This window comes from Aethalodelphis obliquidens, unplaced genomic scaffold (assembly GCF_003676395.1).
Source record: "Aethalodelphis obliquidens isolate GAN/ISIS:26980383/991018 unplaced genomic scaffold, ASM367639v1 scaffold14, whole genome shotgun sequence".
Lineage (NCBI taxonomy): Eukaryota > Metazoa > Chordata > Mammalia > Artiodactyla > Delphinidae > Aethalodelphis > Aethalodelphis obliquidens.
The window spans coordinates 5,097,962-5,120,192 of record NW_020837958.1 but is presented as its reverse complement, the minus strand read 5'-3'; the positions used below and the strand labels follow the sequence as shown (position 1 = coordinate 5,120,192).

The 22,231-nt window shown below is 51.1% G+C and overlaps 1 protein-coding gene across 5 annotated transcripts in view; it reads left to right on the top strand.

Moving 5' to 3' along the window:
• TSPAN18 (tetraspanin 18) overlaps positions 1-22,231 on the top strand; it is a 185,648-nt gene that overhangs the window by 17,152 nt on the left and 146,265 nt on the right. For all 5 annotated transcript variants that reach the window (XM_027114925.1, XM_027114924.1, XM_027114923.1 and 2 more), the window contains exon 2: positions 16,644-16,725. The gene's annotated coding sequence lies outside the window, so the exon portion shown is untranslated. The remainder of the gene's footprint in view (positions 1-16,643; positions 16,726-22,231) is intronic.

The window sequence follows — 22,231 nt, the reverse complement described above, 5'->3', positions numbered from 1 at the left end:
ACACCCCAGGGCAGACATACATTATCGTCAAGGCAAGCGTCGTAGGGTTGGCGTGGGACTCAGAGTCAAATAAGCTAAAGAATGGGGCCAGGCTTGGGTTTGGTCCTTTCTCTGTTTCTTACCCATCCTGGGAATAAGAAGGTTGAGCCACTTGAGAAAATGGCAAGGGTTTCCGGGGGCCAACACTGAATAGCAGGTGTGGCAAATGCATGTCATCTCAAATGCCAACCCTGATCGATTGGTAGGGCCTGCTGAAGGGTAGATGAGGCCGGGTTATTCGGGCTCAGCAGGAAGGAGTGCCAAGATCAATTATTGATGTCTGTTACAGTTGCAGGAGGGTGGAGTGCTAGCCCACAGGGTAGATTTGGGGAACCCTGGCGTGCTAGGTAGAGCCTAGCCACTGGGAACCTGGGTGCTCTGCAGTCACTGGCCTTGTGCTCTATGACCTCAGGCAGTGGTTCTTAATTGGGCTACATTTCAAAATAATCATGCTTGGCTGTCCACATCCTCAGGAAGTCTGGTTGGTACTAGTGCAGTGCTGGGCATGTGTATTTTGAAGAGACTGCTCAAGTGATTTCAATGTGATTTCATCCTCGTAGAGCAGGGGTCCCCAACCCCCGGGCCGTGGACCAGTACCGGCCCGTAGCCTGTTAGGAATCGGGCCGCACAGCAGGAGGTGAGCGACGGGCGAGCGAGCGAAGCCGCACCTGCCGCTGCCCACCGCTCCCCGTCGCTCGCATTACCGCCTGAACCATCCCCCCCCACACTATCTGTGGAAAAAATTGTCTTCCACGAAACCGGTCCCTGGTGCCAAAAAGGTTGGGGACTGCTGTCATAGAGAAGCACTCACGGAAGGACAGCCATTGATAGCTTACTGAGGCCTCATTCACTCAGCGGTTTGGTGGAGGGGATTGTGAGAATTTTCCCCACGTATCATATGAATTTGTGGGGCACCAAGCGAGAAGGTCTGGCCAGTGGCTAAAATGAATGAGGCACACAGGCCAAAGGTGCAACGTGGTGGCCTGCAGGCCAGATCCAAGCTACAGGTGTATTTTGTTTAATGTGCGCAATGTTGAAAACGTGAAACTGACCGAACATTAAAATGTTGGGAAATGTAACTAAAACATACACATACCGTATGACCCAACAATTCCACTCTTTCCAACAGAAGAGCATACACGTGCTCCCCAAGAGGCATGTGTAAGAAGGTCTGTAGCTTCATTCTCTATGAGAGGCCTGGAAACACCCCAAATGTCTATACATGGTAGAATGGATACGGGAGTACTACACAGCAGAGAATGAATGAACTCCAGCTGCTGATGGCGATCTGGGGGGCATCTCAGAATCCTGACGTTCAGCAGAAGACAGCAGAGGTGAAGGCGAATGATTCTATTTATACAGAATTCTACCTACACGGAACGATTCTATTTATATAAAGTTCAGAGTCGGCGAAGTGAAGCTATGGTGTTAAAAGTCACGATAGTGATTCCGTTTGGGCAGAGGTTGGGGAGGGCCCGGAAGGAAGCATGAGGGGCTTCTGGGTGCTGGTCTCTTTCTTTTCTTATTCTGCTTGGTGGTTTTACAGGTGTGTCCAGTTTGTGACTATTCATGGAATTGTACATTTCAGACCTATGTACTTTTGTGTATATATATTTCAAAATTTTAAATTCTGTTAACAAAACAGAGGATTCTAACCAGTTGAAAAAGAGATGTAGCATAAAACTGTGAACTCTTTCTTCCTTCCTTGACAAATAGGCCCCTACGTGGCAACAGCAGGCAGGGGGTGAGCAGGGGCTGCCCCCTTGGGAGGGTGCACACCTCTCTCCCCTTCTGTTTCAGGTTGTTTGTTGGGATTTGCCTTTGAAACTCGTAATGAAACGCTGCGCTCTGGGACTCCCAACCTCCGTCAGAGAGAAGGGCTTTGCGGGTGAGTGATGGATGAGGTAGAAGGAGCAAGGTCTCCTTGTCAGGCTGGGTTCAGTCCGGACTGTGCGTACCCTTGCAGTTTTGGAGACCTTGGGCGAGTCTCTCTGAGCCTCGGTTTACTCATTTGTAAAGCGAGGAGAGTAACAGCACGTCATGGGGTTGTTTGGGGGTTGGGACTAGTTTATGAGGAGAAAACGCACGGCGCGCCTGGTGGCCGTGGCTGCTTTGGCAGAGCTACATTTCCCTCCTCCCCACAGCAGGCCTGGTGCTGTCGCCTCAGGCCCACTGGGAGCGGAGACTCGGCGGTTACTGAGACGTGGCCGCCTGGACCCAGGTTCCCTTTGCTGAGGTTGAGGTGGGAGATGGGAGACCTGTTCTCTGGGGCCCTGGCGGTGCCCTCCTCTCTGGCCCAGTCCTGTGCATCGGGCCCCAGCTTGCATGGAAGGGCAGGGCCTTCCTCTGGCTGGTCAGGGCCAGGCGTCCAGGTGAGGCGATGAGCACAGTTCCTTAGTAGCTAATAGTGACCATCATGGCGCCAGGCACTCCTGCACAGACGGGCATCTGCTTTGCCCCGTGGGGCAGCTAGGAACATTCCGTCTTCACTCCCTGCTTGCTCCTCGGTGCCTTGCTTCTCCATCCTGCTTGCAGCAGCCAGAGTGGCCCTGCCTCAAGGGGACAGTTCTCAGGAACATCTGGCGCCTCCAGGTGACACTTGCTGGTTGCATCTCCGCTGCGCACCAGGCTTCCTGATTCCGGGAATCACCCGGGCAGGGAGGTGTAGGGACCACGTGACTTACCCTCTCCAAGCTTCAGTGGCCTGATCTGGAAAGTGGGCATTGATCACACCTGCTCATCATGGCCGCTCAAGAATCCTAACTATGACTGTGAACATTGCTGTCGCCGTTATTATTGGTTGTGAGAAAGCGTCACGTGGACCACTGAGGGTCTATTGTGGTGTAAAGGATGTGGTTTGAAATGGCCTCTTTGTCTCAGAACAATCTGTTTTGATTTATTTGACTGTGGGAATTTGAAAACGGCCCAAATGTTTTTCCTCCTCTTGTTCTCTCTCCAGCACTCGGATTTCCTCTCACTCATTCACTCACTCCGCGCTCACAGCCCTCTTGCTTACACCTGTTCACACTGATCCGCTTGCAGCCCAAGGGCAGGTGGCACGTCAGATGCCCCACAGCTTTTTCCCTCTCCCTCAGAGGCTCATGCTCTCACAATTACTTACACTCAGAGTTATGAATAGTCATTTTCACACTCAAAGTCCCCTCCCATCTCTTGCTCCCCCCCGGCCCCTCCAAGTGCCAGCAGAGCCATGAGGTCAGGAGATCTGGTTCTCACTCTGTCTCTTTTATCAAAAGCCTCTATGGCTGTGTGACATGGGCCAAATCACTCAACCTCTCTGGGCCTTGGTTCCTCCCTCACAACAGAGGCAGAGCTGCCAGTTTTACTTTTAAAGAGATCATCACTTTCTTCTGCAGTATCTCAGATGGTCTGAGACAAGGTTCTTCCCGCATCTTGATTTCCCCGACTCCGCAAATGAGTGGATCCGATCTCATCAGGCGGACCGTGTGCCAACCTGAAATTACTCTTTAGCCTTTTCCTGATACTGAAGATACATCATTTTATTTGGAGCTAGAAATTAACATGGGGTCAGGAGAAACTAGAAAGTTCAAGAGGATCATTCGTTCTTGACTTTGGAGAGACACAATGTGATAGCGTCTCACTGGGTCCCATTCCTCTTCCTCTCGGTGTCCCCAGTAGAGGTGACCAGGGAAACAGGGGTGGTGGTCAGTTTGCTGCTGCTGATGGAGGAGGGGCTGTGGACACTAGGACCTTATGTTTCCTGCGCCAAGCCCATCAGATGGATCCCCTTTATTTTGTGTGCCTGTCCCCGCCCCAGGTTCTGGCCCTAAGAGAGCTAGAATTCATTGAGAATACATGACATGTACTGTCCTGCTGAATCCTTGCGACAGCCCTGCAGGTTATGTATGAAAATCATTCCTGTTTTAAGGGTGGTGAGACAGGAGCCTGGGAGGCTGAGTGTCACACAGTCGATCAGTGGCACAGCTGGGTCTGTAAGTGGGCAGTGACCTGCCCTTGCACTAAGCTTTGACCATCAAAGCATGCCGTCCTACGTGGCACAGTGGTGCCAAGGTGGAGTGGAAAGACATAGGATTTCAAGACGGGAGTCTGAGTTTTAATCCTGTTCTACTTACAAACTCATTATGAACCTTGGGTAAGTCCCTTACCCTCTCTGGGCCTCAGTCACTCATTGTAAAATGAAGGAGAGGACCAGCTGATCCCCAAGTCCCCTTCCGGCGTGATATCTTGTGGCTGTCTGGGGCAGTATACGCAGTGATTTCAGGCAGTGATTAAGAGACAGGGTGCTGCGATCAATCTGAAATGGACAATCTGATCACGTGGATAATCTGTTTAATGTAGATGCTGAGCGGCTCTTCTGCCTTTGCAATGGCAGGATGCAAAGGTAATTATTTAGGATTTAGGTAATTATTTCCACTATTCAACCTCACCTTTCCTGCGACAGTGTGTAAGATGGTCACCTCCGCTATTAAAAAATAAATTCCAAATGTTAATAACTCTGATCTGTGTCACTAATCTAAAGATGTTTAAAAAGGAAATTCATTGACCAGTACTGTCAAGGGTCCTGATACAAGGTGATCGTTTCCCTATTCATAGCAGAGATTAACACCCTGAATTTTTTTTAACCCTGAGGTTTCTTTTTTAATACAACAGCTTTATTGATATATATTTTAAATACCATACAGTTCACCCACTTTAAGTATAAAATTCAGTGGCTTTTAGTATACTTGCATAGTTGTGGAACCATCACCACCATAGATTTTAAAACGTTTTCATCACCCTGAAAAGTCACCCTCTCTCTGGTAGCAGTTACTCCCCATTTGCCCCTTTCCACCACCTGCCCCGGCCCCTGGCGACACTAATCTACTTTCTCTCTCTATGGATTTGCCTATGCTGGACATTTTTAATAAATGGAATCATAAAAGAAAAGAGACAGGGTGCTGGGGTTAAATCTGGGCTGAAGAGCTGTGCGTCCATGGGTAGGTTACTCAACTTCTCTGACGGGCAGGTTCTCCGTCTGCAAAATGGATCAAGGCCTGTTGCATAAAGTGGCCACGAGCGCTGAGAGGGATAAAGTATATGGGACAGTGTAAGTGTTCCCACGTGTGCCAGCTCTTACTGTGGTTTTATGATCTGTCTTGGCAGACTCTTTTGCTAGGGATGTGGGCTTGCTACCTGACATAGACAACCCATCCCAGAGTCAGAGGCGTTCCATCCCCAAGTGATATTATGCATGGACCACCATGATGCCTTTGAGTAAAAACCATTTGCCTATCAGAATGCCTGGGAGTTTCCTAACCAAGGTACATTCAAGATGCTGAAGTGAGAAGAAGCTGTGATGACTTAGCCCAGTGACATTCAACTTACTTGTAGTCACAGACCTCAAAGAAAGTTCACCATGGAGCCTCGGAGCCTCCAGAATAACTGGAAAGGGAGCTGCCCTGTTGAAGCAGGCATAGGGGGCTGGTCCCCCTCCGCCCCTCCGCCTCCATTTGGGTGTCTCCTGAGGAACCCCTGGGAAACCCATTCTGAGAATCACAGGCCATTAGGTGATAGAGAATGAAAGTGAGACCCCGAAAGGGGCAGTAACTCACCCAGGAATCACAAGCAGGCACGTCTGCTATAATCATTTTCATTAGCAGTGTCCTTTCCGTTTTTATAAGAGGGCTGTCCTGTGTTTCTTTTGGCCACTGGTCCTAATTAACCACCTAGAGATGCGTCTTGCAACATGGACGCTCACTTCGTGGCTGACGGCTATTCTGTCTCCTGCCTTCCTCACAGTCATAGGTAGAGGCTGGATGGACATTTATTGTTAAATCAACGAAAATGAAGCTTTCTGTTTGGAATCTTTTGAAACAGTGTTTTACCCAAACAATCGTGCCTGCCTCTGCAAGCGGATATGACCCCCAAATAAAAATAAATACATTGCGACCAGAATGAACCCAGAGATGGGGTGATGCGCAGGGGCTCTCAAGAGCCCTATTGAGATGAAGCATCTCTCTCTCCCCACTCCCCCTTTTGCAGCCCTCCACCCCAATTTGGTTTTCCAGATCACAAGGCACTCCTCCCTCAAAACCTATCTTCCGCACAGATTTAACCAGCAGTGACCTGCCACGTGAAGAGCTTTAGTGAGAATCAATAGGTGTGGGTCTGTGGTGCGGGCTCCACGCCTGCTGCATGTAAAACACCCCGGCAGCGAAAGCGAGATTGATGCTGGCAAAACATCTGGGGCATCATAGCACAGCGGGTCCCCCTGCAAATTTTAAAGGTGAGGTGATGGCCCAGAGATGCTTGGTGACTTGCCCAAGGTCACACAGTGATTTAAAGGGAGGGCCCACGTCCTCCAGGTTCCTAGGTCGGGGTCCTTTCCAACACACCGAAACCCCTCTTTGCTGAAGCCAGGCTGCGCTTTGCTTTATGATCTAGGTAATAAACCGGTCTGTAGTGCCTGTGTGGGCGAAGAGAGAGATGGAGCGAACTATTAATTAGAGGCTGGCTTTTAGAGTCCCTGAATGGAGTGTGCTATCAGAGCAGGGAGAGAGGTGCTCTGAGACATTTGCTGAGCATCCACTGGGGTCCAATCCCAGCCTGATGGGAGGTTCAAGAATGGAGAAGAGCAGGTCCCTGCCTGCAAGTGCGGGAGAGGAGAGACACATGTGAATTCAATTCAAGGCTGGCGAGCCTCGCGCTTGGCTTCCCGGCACGCTGTACTCTGGGCGGAGGTGGGAACACGGTCTTCTCCAAGCCTGACCCTGGCAGCCCGGCAGATGTGTTTATTTCTTCCTTTTCCACTTGGGAGGCAGGCGTCTGGCAGGGTGGTTAAGCAGGCAGCCTGTCGGGCCAGGCTGCCTGGGGTTCAGATCGTAGCTCTTACTGTTGAGATCTGTGAGCGGAGGCTAACTACGTGATTCCATTTCCTCATCTGTAAAATGGGGAGAGTAACGGTGCCTTTGGCGTGGCGTGGTATGATGGCGAGGCCTTGACGAGGTGGTGTTCTTAAGTGCTTAGAGCCCACCCACTCTGACAGATGGGATAAGCAAGAAACTGGTATTAACTGTTAGTCTGGGGAACCTTACATGGGTGTGTGTTTCTTCATTTAAAAACTAATGTTTATCACTTTTTTTCTGATTATAAAAGTCACTTGTATACAAATGCCAGCTACCTAAAGATACCCATTGGTAACATTTTGCTGTAGTTTTTTCCATTTTTATCCCTGTGCAGTGTGTGTGTGTGTGTGTGTGTGTGTGTGTGTAATTGGGCATGTGCTGTCAAAGTATAAGTTTCAAAAAATTATAAATCCTATAGAATCACATGGACATCTAGAATGAACGTGGGTCAGAGACTGATTTGACTCGTGAATGAGGAAGCCAACAGGAGGTGCTCATTGGCTAAGCTGGAGATGAGAGAAACAGCGGTTACGTAGGCATGGGAGGAAGAGAACTGGAAGATGGCTGGATTGTATACACACAGGTTAATCCTAACCGTTGGGTTATCTTTTCTACCGGGCCAAAACAAATCTACAAATTCACCTGTCACCTCCCATGAGTCAAAGTTACATTTCTCTAGAATCCCCTAGATAATGACCCCTTGGGTGAGTCTGCTAAACAGCGCTGCAGTATGATGTTGAAAGTTTGCTTATCATTTACCTTAGCGGTATCTTTATATTCTTTGTGATCATACACTAGAAAACTACACACCTTGCCTTCTACACTTAATATTCCATCACAGTCATTTTCAAAAGAAAGTTTTGAGGAAGGACCAGGATCCCCCAAGGGTGTGACCAGCTCTTCAGCCCAGCTTGATCGAGGTGCCCCATCCCCTGCCATCTCGAGGTCCCAGGGCAACTGTGTTGATCTCAGTCGCCTGCTGCATTTTATTGTGTTCGTCCATTTCCCCCCCCACCCCTCTCCCCATCTAGACTGAGTTTCTTTTTTTTTTTTAATTTATTTATTTGTTTCTATTTTTTGGCTGCGTTGGGTCTTCGTTGCTGCGCACGGGCTTTCTCTAGTTGCGGCGAGCGGGGGGTATTCTTCATTGCTGTGCGCTGGCTTCTTATTGTCGTGGCTTCTCTTGTTGCAGAGCACGGGCTCTAGGCACGCAGGCTTCAGTAGTTGTGGCACGTGGGCCCAGTATTTGTGGCTTGCAGGCGCTAGAGCACAGGCTCAGTAGTTGTGGCGCACGGGCTCTGTTGCTCCGTGGCATGTGGGATCTTTCCGGACCTGGGCTCGAACCCGCGTCCCTTGCATTGGCAGGCTGATTCTTAACCACTGCACCACCAGGGAAGCCCCTAGACTGAGTTTCTTGAGGTCAGGGATTTGTTGAGCTGAACTATCTTCCTGATCCTTCTCTCTCAAGCACCTAATAGTGGCACATGGTGATTCTTCCAAGATGCTTGTCAAGTGAGCGAACAGGGATGTTAAGAAGCCTGGCCTTTGTCAGTTACAAAAGGCGAACCTTGCTGTTGGAACAAGCAGGGCTCCTCTCTGGAACTGGCCGTGTTCTTCTGTTGAGTCAGAGAAGCTCCCAACCCCCGCACAGTGTCACGGCCTTCCACCCCCCCCATCCCTGATTCTGCCGTTTAATTGTGTTTGGAGGGCTCTATACACTTGGTCTAGAAAACCCAGCTGTCTCTTCTCCATAGGACTCTGAAGACTGAGCTCTCTGAGTTCCTAACTTTCTATCCTAATCAAGGTCTGAAAGGGGTAAAAAGTTCTTGGCCACTTCCAGCTGTGGAGGGAGAGATGTGATGGAAGGATTAATCTCTGGGCTGTGAATTTTAAAGCTCTCTTGTTCCGTGTTGGGAAAACCCATCAAAATGCTAATAGATCTGCCGTCTTCCCTCCCGCAGACGCTTTTCTGCATCGGAATATATTTACAGGGGCTTGAGCAGGGAAGAATTACAAGGAGTTGGGGTGCCCTTTGCCCAGATTCCACTGCAGCCCCGTGGGTTATAAAGTCTGAATTAATAGCCCCGCGTTGCGGAGGAGAGCTGTGGTTGGCTGTGGGGTTGGCCCTTTAGTGATGAGTTCTCAGCTTTTGGTTTCCTTGCTAGCGGCAGGGCAGCCAGTTTGGAAACATCTCTATTACTGTCGTGTGGCTTTTTAATACTGCTTCTCTCAGAGGCAGAATATCCTCTCACAGGCGTTCCCGTAGGTGTATGACTGACTGCACAGTGGATCCCCGTTGAGTTCAAGGTCTGCAGTGTGTTGAGACACATTTTGTGCCAAAGTCAGCTTCAGCACTGAGACAGACTTAGCTCTTCTTGAACCCTGTGCTACAAGTGCTGGATTGTTCTCGAAGCCTTTGAAACACCAGGTATCTTTGTTTGAACAGCCCAATGGCCTGAGAACCTCTCAGATGCATTGTTGGAAGGACAGACACTATGGGGTTAGCCTAATGCAGGCTGGCCTCAGGCAAAGTGTCTCCAAGACTTTGGCTGCAGACAAAATGGTGGGTTCTGGTCCTCCCTCTGCCTGGTCCAGCTCCGTCACTGCAGACAAGATGCTTGACCTCTCTGAGCATCCCTTCCTTCCTTTGCTAGTAAAGAGGAGAATGCTGGCCACTTGGTACAAGAGTTGTGGGGCTCACATCTTTCATTTCTTTGTTCACACAGATGAACAAAGGCCAGGCAAGCCAGGCTACATCTTCAGAGATAAGTCCCTTAAACGATTAGGGCTTCCGGGTCCCTCTGGAACCAAATGCTGGGCACTTGCCTGACAGGTCTGCTGGAGCCCCATCTCCTTGTGAGAATGAGTGAGCCTTCCTTGGCAGACACTGCTGTTGATTCTGTTTCCCTTTCCCCATGAACTGAACCGATGTTTAATTACATAAAAATGCTGTGGCCCAGGCTCACTTTCCTCATCTGTAAAATGGGAAGACGGGTAATATTTTTCTTGCAGTGTGGGAGGAAGGGGAGTGAAGATCAGAAGTAAAGTCAGCTCCAGTGTATGCATAGCCCTTGTCCTTACCCTCCTCGGGTACCAAAAACGTGCTTCCAGACGGGAAAGAGGGTGGGCAGATGCAGGGCAATGCCCACTGGTGACAGGGGGTCTCCCCAGTTCTCCTTCCTGCTCCGTAGAGCATCTTGGCGGTGGCGTCTGTTGTATGCATCCTACGGGGGAGGGCAATGGAGACCCTGGCTGGCATGTGCAGAAAAGCTCCAGACCTGCCGGCAGGTGCAGAGGAGATGATCGCTAATGACAGTTGCATTGAGAATAAACAGCTTCACATGTTAATTTATGGGGTTGGTACATCCCTCTTCTGGGCCCTTTCACCCTCCCCAAGCCACCAAGAGCCAATGGGCTCAGATTGCGAGTCCCTCGCCCATCGGGCAGACCCTCCGGGGCCCTTGCTAGCAGTGCAAGCACCCACTGCGCTGTGCCCAGTGACAGGTAGGGAGTGGCCCTCCACTCTCAGAGCAAAAGTAAATCGTAAATCCCAGTCTTTCTGAGGCTGTCGTGGCTCCCCCTTCAGCCCCATTGTGACCCTGGGGCACAGTTAACAGGCTCATTCAGGGACTCATTATGGGAACAGAGAGTGATGGGGCTGAGTGACAGGGCGGGCGGCACTGGGAAGCGCTCTGACTCCCCCAGCCAGACAAGTGCAGGTGGAGAGACAAGGCAGAGGCACGATGCACTCAGGCAGCTTCATTAAGGGCTGCCCAGGGGATCGCTGAGATGCAGGACGCAGCAGGAGCTCGTCCTGAATAAGCCTTGGCTCCTCTCCCTCTCCCCGCCACCACCTTTGCTAATTTAAAACAAAGCAAAACAAAGCCCCAGCTTTGCTTTGGAGCCATAAACTGCGAGCTTTTATCCGTCAACAAGCGATGCATCAGGCTGGCAGTGGCCCAGCCTGGATCCTGTGGCCTGGCATCAGTGTGGGGAGAGGGGCCCGAGGCTGAGCCGGCTTCTGGGACTCGCTGAGGACGCTGCTGCCGCTTCTTGTGGCACAAGACCAAGAGTCCTTGTGGTCACAGAACTCAGAAGGATGGCTGGTCCACTTTGGGTGGCTAGAGTGGAGGAGGGTTGGGGAGAGATTTCTAGCAGGAGCTAGACAGGAAGAGGCTCATCATTGAGCTGATCACCTTCCTCCCTCTCGCCTTTCCTTGCTGCCTCTTCCAGGAAGCCTTCCCAGCTCTCCACCTCCTCTGAAATCCTTCTGACTTGGGATTCTAGGATATCAAGAGGCTCTAAATCAGTCACCTTCAACCTCATGTGGAAACCTAATATATAAACGATCAGAAAGACCAGCTGTTGTGAATTAAGTGGTAGGATGTATACATGGGGTGTAGACTCCATCTGTTCTGAATGTGGACCCCTAAGGGAGAGAGGGAAGGGCCCTGAGGAGTATGGGCCCTGTGGAACCAGTGGTCATGGCCACTACCCTTTTTACAGAGAGTATCAGCAGGTTCTACTTTACATAATTCCTGGGGCCTCCAAGGGCCAATTCTGTGCTGAGCACCGTGGGAATCACTTACAATCCGTTAGCTCATCTAATCCGCAGCTCAGGCCAGTGAGGTAGGACTGTGATGGCCCATACTTCGCAGGTGAATAACCTGAGGTTTAGTGGGTTAAGGAACTTTCCCAAGGCTCCACGGGCGGCAGCTGGCCTAGCCGAGATTCAAACCCAGGCCTGTGGAATAGGCCACAGTCCTTACCGCCATTTGATGCGGAGGGTTCCCACCTACCACCTACCCTGCTGCACGTTGCAGAGAGGCAGCAGGCTCTAGTGGGGGATTCATCCCCTCCAAAGCCCACTAACAGGTGACCATCCAAATGCTGCTACACTGTCTACCTGCCCTGACCCTTCAGCCATTTTCGGGTTCTTCCAAATGGCATCTTTTCAGGGGAGCATGGAACTTCCATCAGCAGTTGGCCTGTCCCAGGCCTATTGCACACAGCTGGCAAACCAACTGCCCCTCAGACCGGAGCTTGACTCAGACACAGGGAAACTTTGGTCTCCTTGTGGCGCTGTGCTTCACCGCCTGCGTCAGCCAAGGCCAAGGCAAGAGGTAACTCTGACCCCTCCTTCCTGAGGCCTCAACTTGTAGCTCCACAGCTAGAGCGAGTGTTGAAATGGAGTGGAGCTGGGGGCTGACCGTGTTTGACTGAGTGGTCTCTGCTAGGATCCATAAGGGACTAAAGCAAAGTACATTCATAGATGCAAGAGGCTCAGCTTCTCGGGGTCCAGAGAAAATTATACAAGTAGCTGAGAGTTGTTCCCTCTTTTATCTCTATTAACCTGGTTTTGCTTTCCCACTCTTCATTTAACCCATTCTTTTACAGATATATTCACCTTCCAACTGTCCTGTTCATTTCTCCATTTCTCCATCCATCCATCCATCCGTCCATCCATTTCTGCATGCCTCCATGCATGTATCCATTCATTCATCTTTCTATCCCTTCAATTATTCATCCATTCCTGAAACCAACTACAGCCTAGTTCCTCTTTTTCTCTTCTACCATTCCGTTCTTGTATAGATCCATTCTCTACCCATCCATCTATCTATCATAGCAACTATCCATTCATCCCACTATTATTATCTGAGTCAGGAATTGAGACATCATCGCCATCTTTCAGGAACTCATAGAGCCCAGAGAACAGTGATTAATCATGGCTGTGGAAGTCTGGGAAGGTTTCTCAGAGGAGATATCGAAGGAAGGTTTTACAGGATGAGTAGGAGTTTGCCAGGTGATTTGGGGAGTGTGTGTGGGGCTGCAGTTCAGGGTTAGGAAAGGAAGAACGGACTTGCAGGCAGAGTGAACAGCAGCGAGTTTGGGCTGAGTGCGTTGGTGGGGCGTGTGGGTCCAGGTGAGTTCAGTTTAACTGTTGGGTCTGCGCATGTTGCAAGGACCTGAAGATGGGCCTGAAAAGGCAACTGCGGATCAGATGACAAAAGGCCCTGTGTATAGGCAAAGGGAGGCCAGAGAACCCACTGAAGCAGGAGAGAAAGACATTTATGGACTCAGTCTGACAGCAAAGGAGAGGGCAGGTTGGAAGGGACAGCTGCAGGCTGGCAGTCCAGCAGAAGCTCGTTTGCAGCAAGCAGATAGGCAACGATCAGGCTGAGCCCAGGCGGGGCTGGCAGGGGCAGCGAGGATGGAGAGGCAGGGATGATTTGGGAGACATGGGATGGTAGAGAAACATTGACTGGGAGAAGAGTGAAGAGTCTTTGATCTGGGTGTCCCGTTACACAGGGGTGCTCTGTTCTAGAGTAGGAATCATCAGGGTAGATATTTAAGTCTCTCATCCGGGTCCTATCCAGGATACTGAAGTGGCTATCAGAATTTTTCTTATAAATTGAGGGCTGGTATCCCCACCCAGTGCAGATTTGCTTTGATTGGAAGAGAGAAGAGGAGGAAGAAGGTCTAAGCTTTGAACTAGACCTTGCAAAATGGGCGCACCTGGCCAATATCACTAAGTACCACTGATTAAGCTCTTACTATATATTTCATGGATTCGAAGCCACACTTTTTAAAAATATATATATTTTAAGGTCTCTAAAACCAGGATGCATCATACAGAAAGTGACATGTCATAATTAGTTTAACAGGCAGTGTTTTCTTTTTCTTAGAAGTCCGTATAATAATGGTACGATTATAACCCACGGAGTCTTACATTTAAGAAATAGGGTATCGTGGGCCAGGCTCTCGGCTAAGTCCCGTGTATACATTCCTCACGTAATCCTCACAGCCTCTTAGGAGGCATCAGCTGTTGTTAACCCTGTTTCCCAGATGAGGAGTTGAGCACAGAATAGGAAGGTCATTTGCTCAAGGTCACAAAGCTAGTTAGAGTTGGACTCAGGATCCCAACCTGTGCCACTTCAAACCTGGGGACGGCGGGGATCTTTGTACAAAAGCAAGAGCAGGTCTGGGGCCAGAACAATGGGGGCCTCTCCCTTCCACGGCACAAGACAGCCGGGTCAACGGCGACCACCATCACCCAGCCCACCACCTTTCAACGCTGCCTCTTGTCACCCAGCCCCAGTTCCCGTCTTGGCCCTAAACCTCGGGATTCTTTTCCCCCCTCCTGGGAGGGCTCCGGGCCTAACATCTGTAGTGACCTCCCTCCCCCACGGAGAGGAGGGGGCTGGAATGAGATCTCAGGGGAAAGGGGGAAGAAATTCCGAGCGCAGCTGGTTTTCCTCACACAACGCAGATCTGCTTAAATGGGAATTAGGATTAGTGCTGGATTTTGCCTCTCCTGGCAGGCTGGTAATAAGCCAATCTCCTCTCAGTCTGCAGGAAGGCAGAATTCCACTGAAGATGGGAGCCGGCTTCAGGCTCGGGGGTGCGAAACCTGAAAAGTAATTGTGTTATTGACGGGTCTTGCCCGCACTGCCAGATGTGCAGCCTTCGGCTCCTTCCCCGGCGTGGCTGCAGCCTTTAATTTTGTTAATGGGTAACATTCTCCCAGGCTGCGTGGCTGACAGGCACACTTGACATTAATACGTGTTCTTCGCGGTCCCCAGAGCTCATAAAAGCTCATTATCAGTTCTGAGCCTGTAAATGTAGTTCCCGGCTCAGGTGGGCCGGGAACTGGGAGATGCTCTGGGGGGAGTGGAGGGGTGGACCTCTGCGTGAGCCAAGAAATAAACTCCTCCCTCATACGGGGATGCGACCTCCCAGCCCACCAGGAGGGGAGCAGAAAAGCAACTCTGTAGGCTGAACCCTGGGTTCAAATTTGCATTCAAGCAAAGGGGCTCCTGCCCTGCTATTTGAGGGTAGTTGATCCAGTATTTTGGGAAGGCAGTTTGCCAAATGTGATGTGTGCAGAGCCTCTGCCCGGCGGTCCCACTTCGGGGCATCCGGGCTTTGGAACTGCATGAACTTTTCCACACATAAATGTGGGCACCGAGGGGACCGTTGCCGCAAAGTGGTAATGGCCAGAGATGGAAATATCCACGTATCCATGGTGGGAGAGGTGAGTGCATTGTGGTCCACGCTTCCCATGGGATACTGTGCAGCTGTGAAAAAGACTCCAGAAGATGCACGTGTGCTCACTCGCAGAGGTAGACATGGTATCACTGATAACTGGGGTTGTAGAACGTGCGAGGTAAGATCCCATTTGTGTAAAAAATTGCCACTGTCTGCTTGTGGGCCCCCATGGGCCCATGCTTATGCACACATGTACACACATGTGTGATTACATGTAATATAGCCTACAACGTCATATTACAAAGATTTTGCAGTGGGTTCATCTGTTAAATAGAATGAACGAGTATGGACAAACTTTCACTTTTATAGTTAAAAATGAAAATTATATTATATTATATTATATCCATCCATATCCGTATGTATATGCACGTGTGTGGATACAGATATGGCTGTATATGTATACGGATGTGTATATGCATCATGAATTCCTCTGACTAGCCTTAGTCTGGCCCATGACACTTGAGGTCCCTTGGGCTGACACTGCCTGGGTGGACGTCTGAGGCAGAGATAGCTAAGTAAAGCGAGATCACGTCCTCTGGCCAAGCCCTGTCCCCCATCAGTTAGCAGGGAGCTCTGAGAACGTCTTACGTGCCCAGGGGGCACTGCTGTTGGGATCTACAGGGTCGACCTCGAACTCATTGCTCTCCTGATTGCTCCTCTCCCACCATGGAGGTGCACTTGCAAGGGACTTGACTTCCCACGGACCTGAGTGTAGCCCTGGCCCTGCCCCTTTTCAGTGGTAAGTCCTTGGGTGAGTTAATGCCTCTGAATTCACCATGGTCCTTATCTCTAAAGTGGCCATACTTTCTCATGGAATTGTTGAGGGCGTCGGGATTAGTGTCATTGTCATTTGAGACAATATGAAAGTTGATCAGGGCTTCTTCTGTGCCGCCAGGCTGTGGGGAAGGGAAGGATGGGGGTGCTTAGCCCTCCCTGCTCCCACTCCGCTGTGAAGTTTTGCCCTTTTATTACTCAGCTGGGTTTGTGAACAAGCTAGTCCCCTGGGACCGGCCTAAGCCTTTGCTGACAGGTACGTGGCCTGGACATGGTGAATTTGATCCTTCTCCCGTGACCTGGGGACTCTTTGTCAAACTGACGGAGAGGAGGCAGGGGTCGGGGGAGAGGCTGGACTTCTCGCCCCTGCACTCTGGGACTGAGCTGCTTTTCTCACCACCAAAGATTTCTCCACTTATTACTTCTCTCTTCACGGATACCAGATCTTGAAAATCTCCGTCTGCCCCAAAGCCTGCATTCATTAGGCAATGATTAATTCGCTTTTGCATTTTCAAAATGACTCAGAAAGCCTTTTTTCTGCCTGAGGAAAACGGAGTTCCCACACCAAGATGATACTATTCTAGCTAGAAGCAAAGTGATACAATGTGTCGCTGTGGTTACGGCACGCTCCGTCTCATCACAGGGACGTTGTGCAGGCTTCCTGATTTTGGAAGACTGAAAATACGCCCCAGTCCCTAGGCTCTGGGGATGCCATCCTGGGACCCTCCGTGGGGCTGGGTGCTTGCTTCTGTCTTTCTGGCCGCGGGGCCTGTGGCTTCTGCACCTTCAGAGATGGGAGGAGGGAGCAGGTGCACATCTGGACGAAGTGGCCCCCAGAAGCCACATGCCCCCCACACTTGCTTTTTTAAAATATATTTCTCCCTCTTTTCCTTCTAGAGTTTATCCTGAAGCTACCATCAGAAAGAGACTTCAAGAGAATCTTGACACCCCTGAAAGGAAAAGACACCAGTTGAAAGAGGTATGATTGGCGACATGGGAGTGTGGATCTTAACGTATTCAAATAAGAGGGTCTAATCTTCTCTCTGCTCCCTGCCCCTCCAGACTCTCCATTTCTGAGTGAGAAAGCTCTCAGCTCGTGCTGGAGGGCAGGGCAGGCAAAGGGCGGCTTTTCTCTTGTCCTCACCCCCAGATGTTTGCTCGGGGCTGGGGAGCGAAGGTGAGGGGTGAGGAGACAGAGGCCGATGGGGTCTCACCAGACTGGGTGCCACCCCACTGACGGGGCCGAAGGTCATGCTGGGTCCTGAGTCGATCCAGGAAGTGAGGGTTGAAGGGCTGGAGGGAGTGAAGCCTCCAAGGGAAAGCAGAGCTCCTGGGGGGACCACGGAGGGTCCCGCCTCTGTCAAGGACCCCTGCCACGCCTCCCCTTCCTCCGCACCCACCATGGTCTTGGGATTGTGGGAAGGAAATGCCTTCCTGGGGTGATTTCCAGCCCTTCCCTCACCCCATCCCCTCCCCCATTCCAGGACTGTCTTTTTGGATAAAGTTCAAATCCACAAGGACTAGGACCAATCACCAAATTCCATGACGGAATTGGGAACGGAGAAGCCTTGGTCTGCTTCTTGGGCTCTGGGAGCTTCTTGGGCTGCCCACAATCCCAGGACTGGTGACGGGCTGGGTCGCCTCAGGGAAGGTTCCTGAATGAGGAGCCAGGATATCTGTCCTCTGGCCCAGTCTGTGGCACCATTGTGCCTCAAGAGCCCTTACAAGCCATTTCCCTCATTGGGCCTCATTTTCGCGTCTGTAAAGTGGGGCAGCAGTGACTTGAATCTCTGTTCCAGCCCGCAGGTCCTCAGTTGCTGAGGTCCCAAGACCAGGGCTGAGCTGGGGAAGGGCAGATTTGGGGGGCGGCGGGGAGGCAGAGATGGAGGTGGGGCTTGGGCATGGCTGTGGAGAGGAGAGGGGATTTGAAAGCTCTGAGGAGGTTTGATTGCCAGGCTCGAGCAAAGGATGACTCAGAGCCTCAGGGGAAAGACCACAGGGTCTGAGGTGCAGATGCGACCGTGTTTGAGTCCCAACTGATCAGAAGAGTCAGATTAAGCAACACTGACTGAGGGCTTCTCCGTGCCAAGTGGAGGGCTATGTGCAACCCCTCTACCAGCAGCCCTGTTATCACCTCCATCTCAGGGAAGAGAAAACCAGGCCTCAGAGAAGTTAAGCGACTTGCTAAAGGTCACACAGCAGTAAGTAATGTGGCGCACTTGAAGCCCCTCCCTGAGCTACCCAAGCATTCCTGTGCATTCTGCTTACCAGCTCTATGACTTGAATCTTAAGGTTAAAAAATCCTTGAAGCTAAATCACCTCTCCGAAATTCATTTCCTGAAAAAGACATGGAAGTGAGCTCTTTCCTAGAATTTTTTTCTTAAACTTTGGGCTCTTCGTAAAATCTCTGTGAGTCTTGATTTTCTGATCTCTGAAATGGGAACATCGCACTTATTCATGCGGTTGTTTTGGGGAGAAGATGAGATGAGGGGGCTGAAGAAATCTCCCCACACCATCCCTCCCTACAGACCCCCTCCACCGGCCTTCTGCCTTCTGGGGCTGCTGTGAGGATGGATGGCGTGTACCCACGTTCAAGTGCTGCGCCCAGCCGCCTGATGGTGTTTGCGATTTCAGCTGCCTCTGGTGCCCATGATTGGGAAGCACCGGCCACTTTCTGACTCACTGATCTGATATTCACCTGGTCTCCAAGCCCATCCTCTTAACTTTGGATGTGCCCCCTGGCCGGCCGGGATTATTTTAGGCTGGAATCCAAGGCAGGGTGGCCAGGTCCTAGCAGCAGATAAAACAGGGCCACGTCAAGGCCCACCCAAGAGGTCAGTGGCAGAGGAGCAGCGAGGCCAGGGCCTGGGGGGCTTCTCTCACTCCCTCGACAGCGTCTGTGTCCCACAGCTCACCCTGCTCTGCCAGCCTCCTGGGCCATAATCTACATTGTAAGCCTCCTGGCAGCAGCCGCCCTGGTCCCTGCAGGAAGCTCTCACCTTATCACAGAGCCTGGATCCCACCAGGTTTTCTTAATCAGGAGAAGGCACTGAAGCGAGTCAGAAAAAGCTTAACTTCCTCGGGATGTTTCTCCATCAGGGGAAGCCGTGGGCCTCAGATGAGAGGAAAGAATCTCTTTAAGTACAGAAAAAAGCAGCAAGGGGGCCGTTGTTCTTGGTTTACCTTCAGCAGGGCTGCTGAGGGAGCAGAGTAATTTTGCCTGGCCCCTGTTGTTAGTCAGGAAACAGAAATTATAGAGTCACAGGGAGAATCCAAAGATGAGTGTCAGCGACGGGCAGACAGGCGTGAGCTGTTGCGGGAAATGTTTGCTGGGGGCTGGTGGAGGCTGAGTCGAACCTCTGCCCTTCAGTAGCTGTTTGACTCCGGGTGAGTGCTTTGATTGCTCAGAGTCTCAGTTTTCTTATCCATAAAATGGGCAAACAGCTTGCACACCCCACCCCACCCCCAGGTGGTTATGAGGGCCAGGAAATCACCGGCTAGATGATCCTGTGTGCTTTGAACAAGGGCAGCCCCCTGGAATAATGTGGGGAGCCTCCCAAGGTGACCTCCTTGAAAAGGCTCAGGCTCTTGGGATGTGAAAGCTGGGTGTTTGTGGCCACACAGTGGGGTTACCCTGGAGACACATACCTCACTCTGTGCGTGGTCTAAAAAAGGACTGAGATGAAGGGCCTGGGATGTGTCAGCTCTCTGTTCTGATACCGCTGGGGCATGGGGCCATCTCGGGTGTGAACAGCTCTCCCTGAGCCTTTATCCCATGGTTTACACTTCACTCCTGGTGATCTTTCCTGGGCCCTTTCTGTAGGTAATCCCTGATCCCCCACACACCCCAAGAGGCAGGGATTAATAAGCTCTTTTTAAGTGAGGACAACTGGAGTTCAGAAAAGTGGTAAATTATTCCAGGGTTCACCTCTAAAAAGCAGCAAGGTTAGGACCCAAACATGGGGCTCCTGCCCTAAGGGTAGTGTGTTTACCATAGCCACCCACGGCACCCACAGTGCCCGCAAAGGCAGCCCTCCACACCTACAGCGGTGCCCTGTGCGTGTCCACAGGGACTCCCCACAGCACTACAGTGGCTCCCCATGGTGCCCATAGAGCCACCTAAGTCATTCGTGAAGCACCCCCCAGGAACTCACAGCATCACCCCATGGCATTCACGGTGGTCCCCATGTGTCCCCAGAGCACCCCACATGCCTGCAGTGACAGCCCACAGCTCCCATGGTTGCACTGCTCCTGCGTTCTCCACCCAGCCTTGCATGGAGTTTGGAGGTCAGGCAGAAAGAGGAATCCCTTGATGTTTTTGTCTCCCCAGCCAGCCCTCTATAGCAGGCTGAGCAAATGAGTGAAGGCAATTTTTAGGAGGCCTCTAGATGGTCCTCCTGCTGAGATCTGACAGTGGGAAGCAGGTGGCTGGTGGGGGTGGGTGGTGGTGAAGGGGGCCTGGCTGCCGCCACAGCAGAGCCTGTACCTACTTACCTGTTTTTCCTTTTGTTGCTTGTACTTTTGGTGTCATAGCTAAGAATCCATTGCCAAGTCCAAGGTCATAAAGGTTTACCCCTGTGTTTTCTTCTAAGAGTTTTAAGGCTTTAGCTCTTGTATTTAGGTCATTGATTCATTTTGAGTTAATTTTTGTACATGGTGTGAGGTAGGGGTCCAACTTCATTCTTTGGCCCGTGGATATCCAGTTACTCCAGGACCACCATTGAAGAGACCGTTTTTCCCCATTGAATAATCTTGGCACCCTTGTTGAAAATCCATTGGCCATAGATGTGTAGGTTTATTTCTGGATTCTCAGTTCTCTTCCACTGGTCCATATATCTATCCTTATGCCAGTACCATGCTGTTTTGATTACTGTTGCTTTATGTGTAACTTATGGAGAAGTATTAGTATATTTTAAAGCTCCCCAGGGGATTCCAATGTGCAACCAAGTTTTGCACTACTGGTGTTTAGAGGAAGCTGAGGCACAGTTAGGGAGGCTGGTTGAGAGGCTGCTGGAATGATCCAGGGCAGTGCAGGGTGGAGAGGATGTGGCCCTGAACTAAAGCTTCAATCGTGGGGGTGAAGAGGCCATGACAGAGTTGAAAGAGGTTAGTGAGGGAGACATCCTGATTCTCCTTGATTCCGGGAAGGCTTTAGAGATGCCAAAGGTGAGAACAGAAGCCAGTGGTCCAGGTGAGCTTGATTAACCTCTTACCCACCCCAGTGTGATTTGGAGGAAGACCTGAGTCTCAGTCCAGCTCTGCTCCACTGTGTGACCTTGGGCAAGTTGCTCAACCTCTCTGAGCACCTCCATTGCCTCTGTAAGGTGAACTGATATTCTCTGCCTGCTCATTCAGAGGGTTGGGTGTGGGTCAAGCGGGTCAGCTCTGCAAAGGCTGGAAGGGACTTAAAGGCCTTGGCAGATCCTTGGCAGAGAATGCGTGGCAGATTCTCCACCCCAAAGTTCCTGCCAGGTGGTTGTCAGTATCCGCCCAACCAGGGACTTGAGGCTCATAGCCTCCAATGCAGCCTATGCTGCCTTGGGCCGCCTTGGGCTGTCTCTGACAGGTCAACATGCCTCCTTGTGCTGCACTGAAATCTATTTCCTTGTGCCTTCCATCTTCTTGCCCCAAACCTGCTTTGTGGGGCTGAAGGGAGCAAGCGTCACCCCTTTCCCTCCCGGGCATTCTCCTGTGTCCCCACCCCACAGCTTCTCATCGTCTGGGTGCAGGGTCGTAGTTCCCTCTGCCTCCCTCTGAGGTTGCAGGTCGAGGTGCTCTCTGCACTTCTTGCTCTCTTGACCCTCTTCTGGGTGGACTCTAGCCTGAACTTGGCACTATCATAGTTCAGCCCTCAGAGCTGAGGCCAGAGCTCCAGCTGTGTTCTGAGTCCAGCCAAGGTGGGTGAGACCATCATCTCCCTCAGTCCAGAACTTTGATGTCTGTTCGTGGAGCTGATGTGGCATTGGGATCCAGTGATTCCCGCATCCTGTTTGGACTCAAGCTCCCATCTTTTCGTTGACCAAGTAGAAAAGGGATTCACTCTTGCTACTTCCATCACATTTCCATGCATTATTTGTAAATCATAAGGCAGGTTAATCCAGGAGGGAGAGCACAGCTTTGGTATTAGATGAATTTCAGGGCTATTTCTTAGCTGGGGCAGATGAACTCAGTGTACTCTCCTGTTAGATGAAGATAGTCATTACAACTGCAGGCTTCATGGTCAAGATTAAATGAGGCGATGGATATCAAGTGTGTAGCCCACTGCCCAGGAAGGAGACAACATTCCAGGAAGTGGTGGATCTCATTACCTGTGTCGTCCCAGTACCACCCTTCCTTTTTGTCCAATTCTGACTGATGGGGCACAAGCCCTGTGTTTAAGGGCAGGAAGGGGTAGCAGCCCCAGGCCTCGTCTCCCTCCTGGCTTCCCCCTCGCTCTCTGGGACACGTGTGTGAGGGGACAGGGTGACAGGTTCTCACCACCCCAG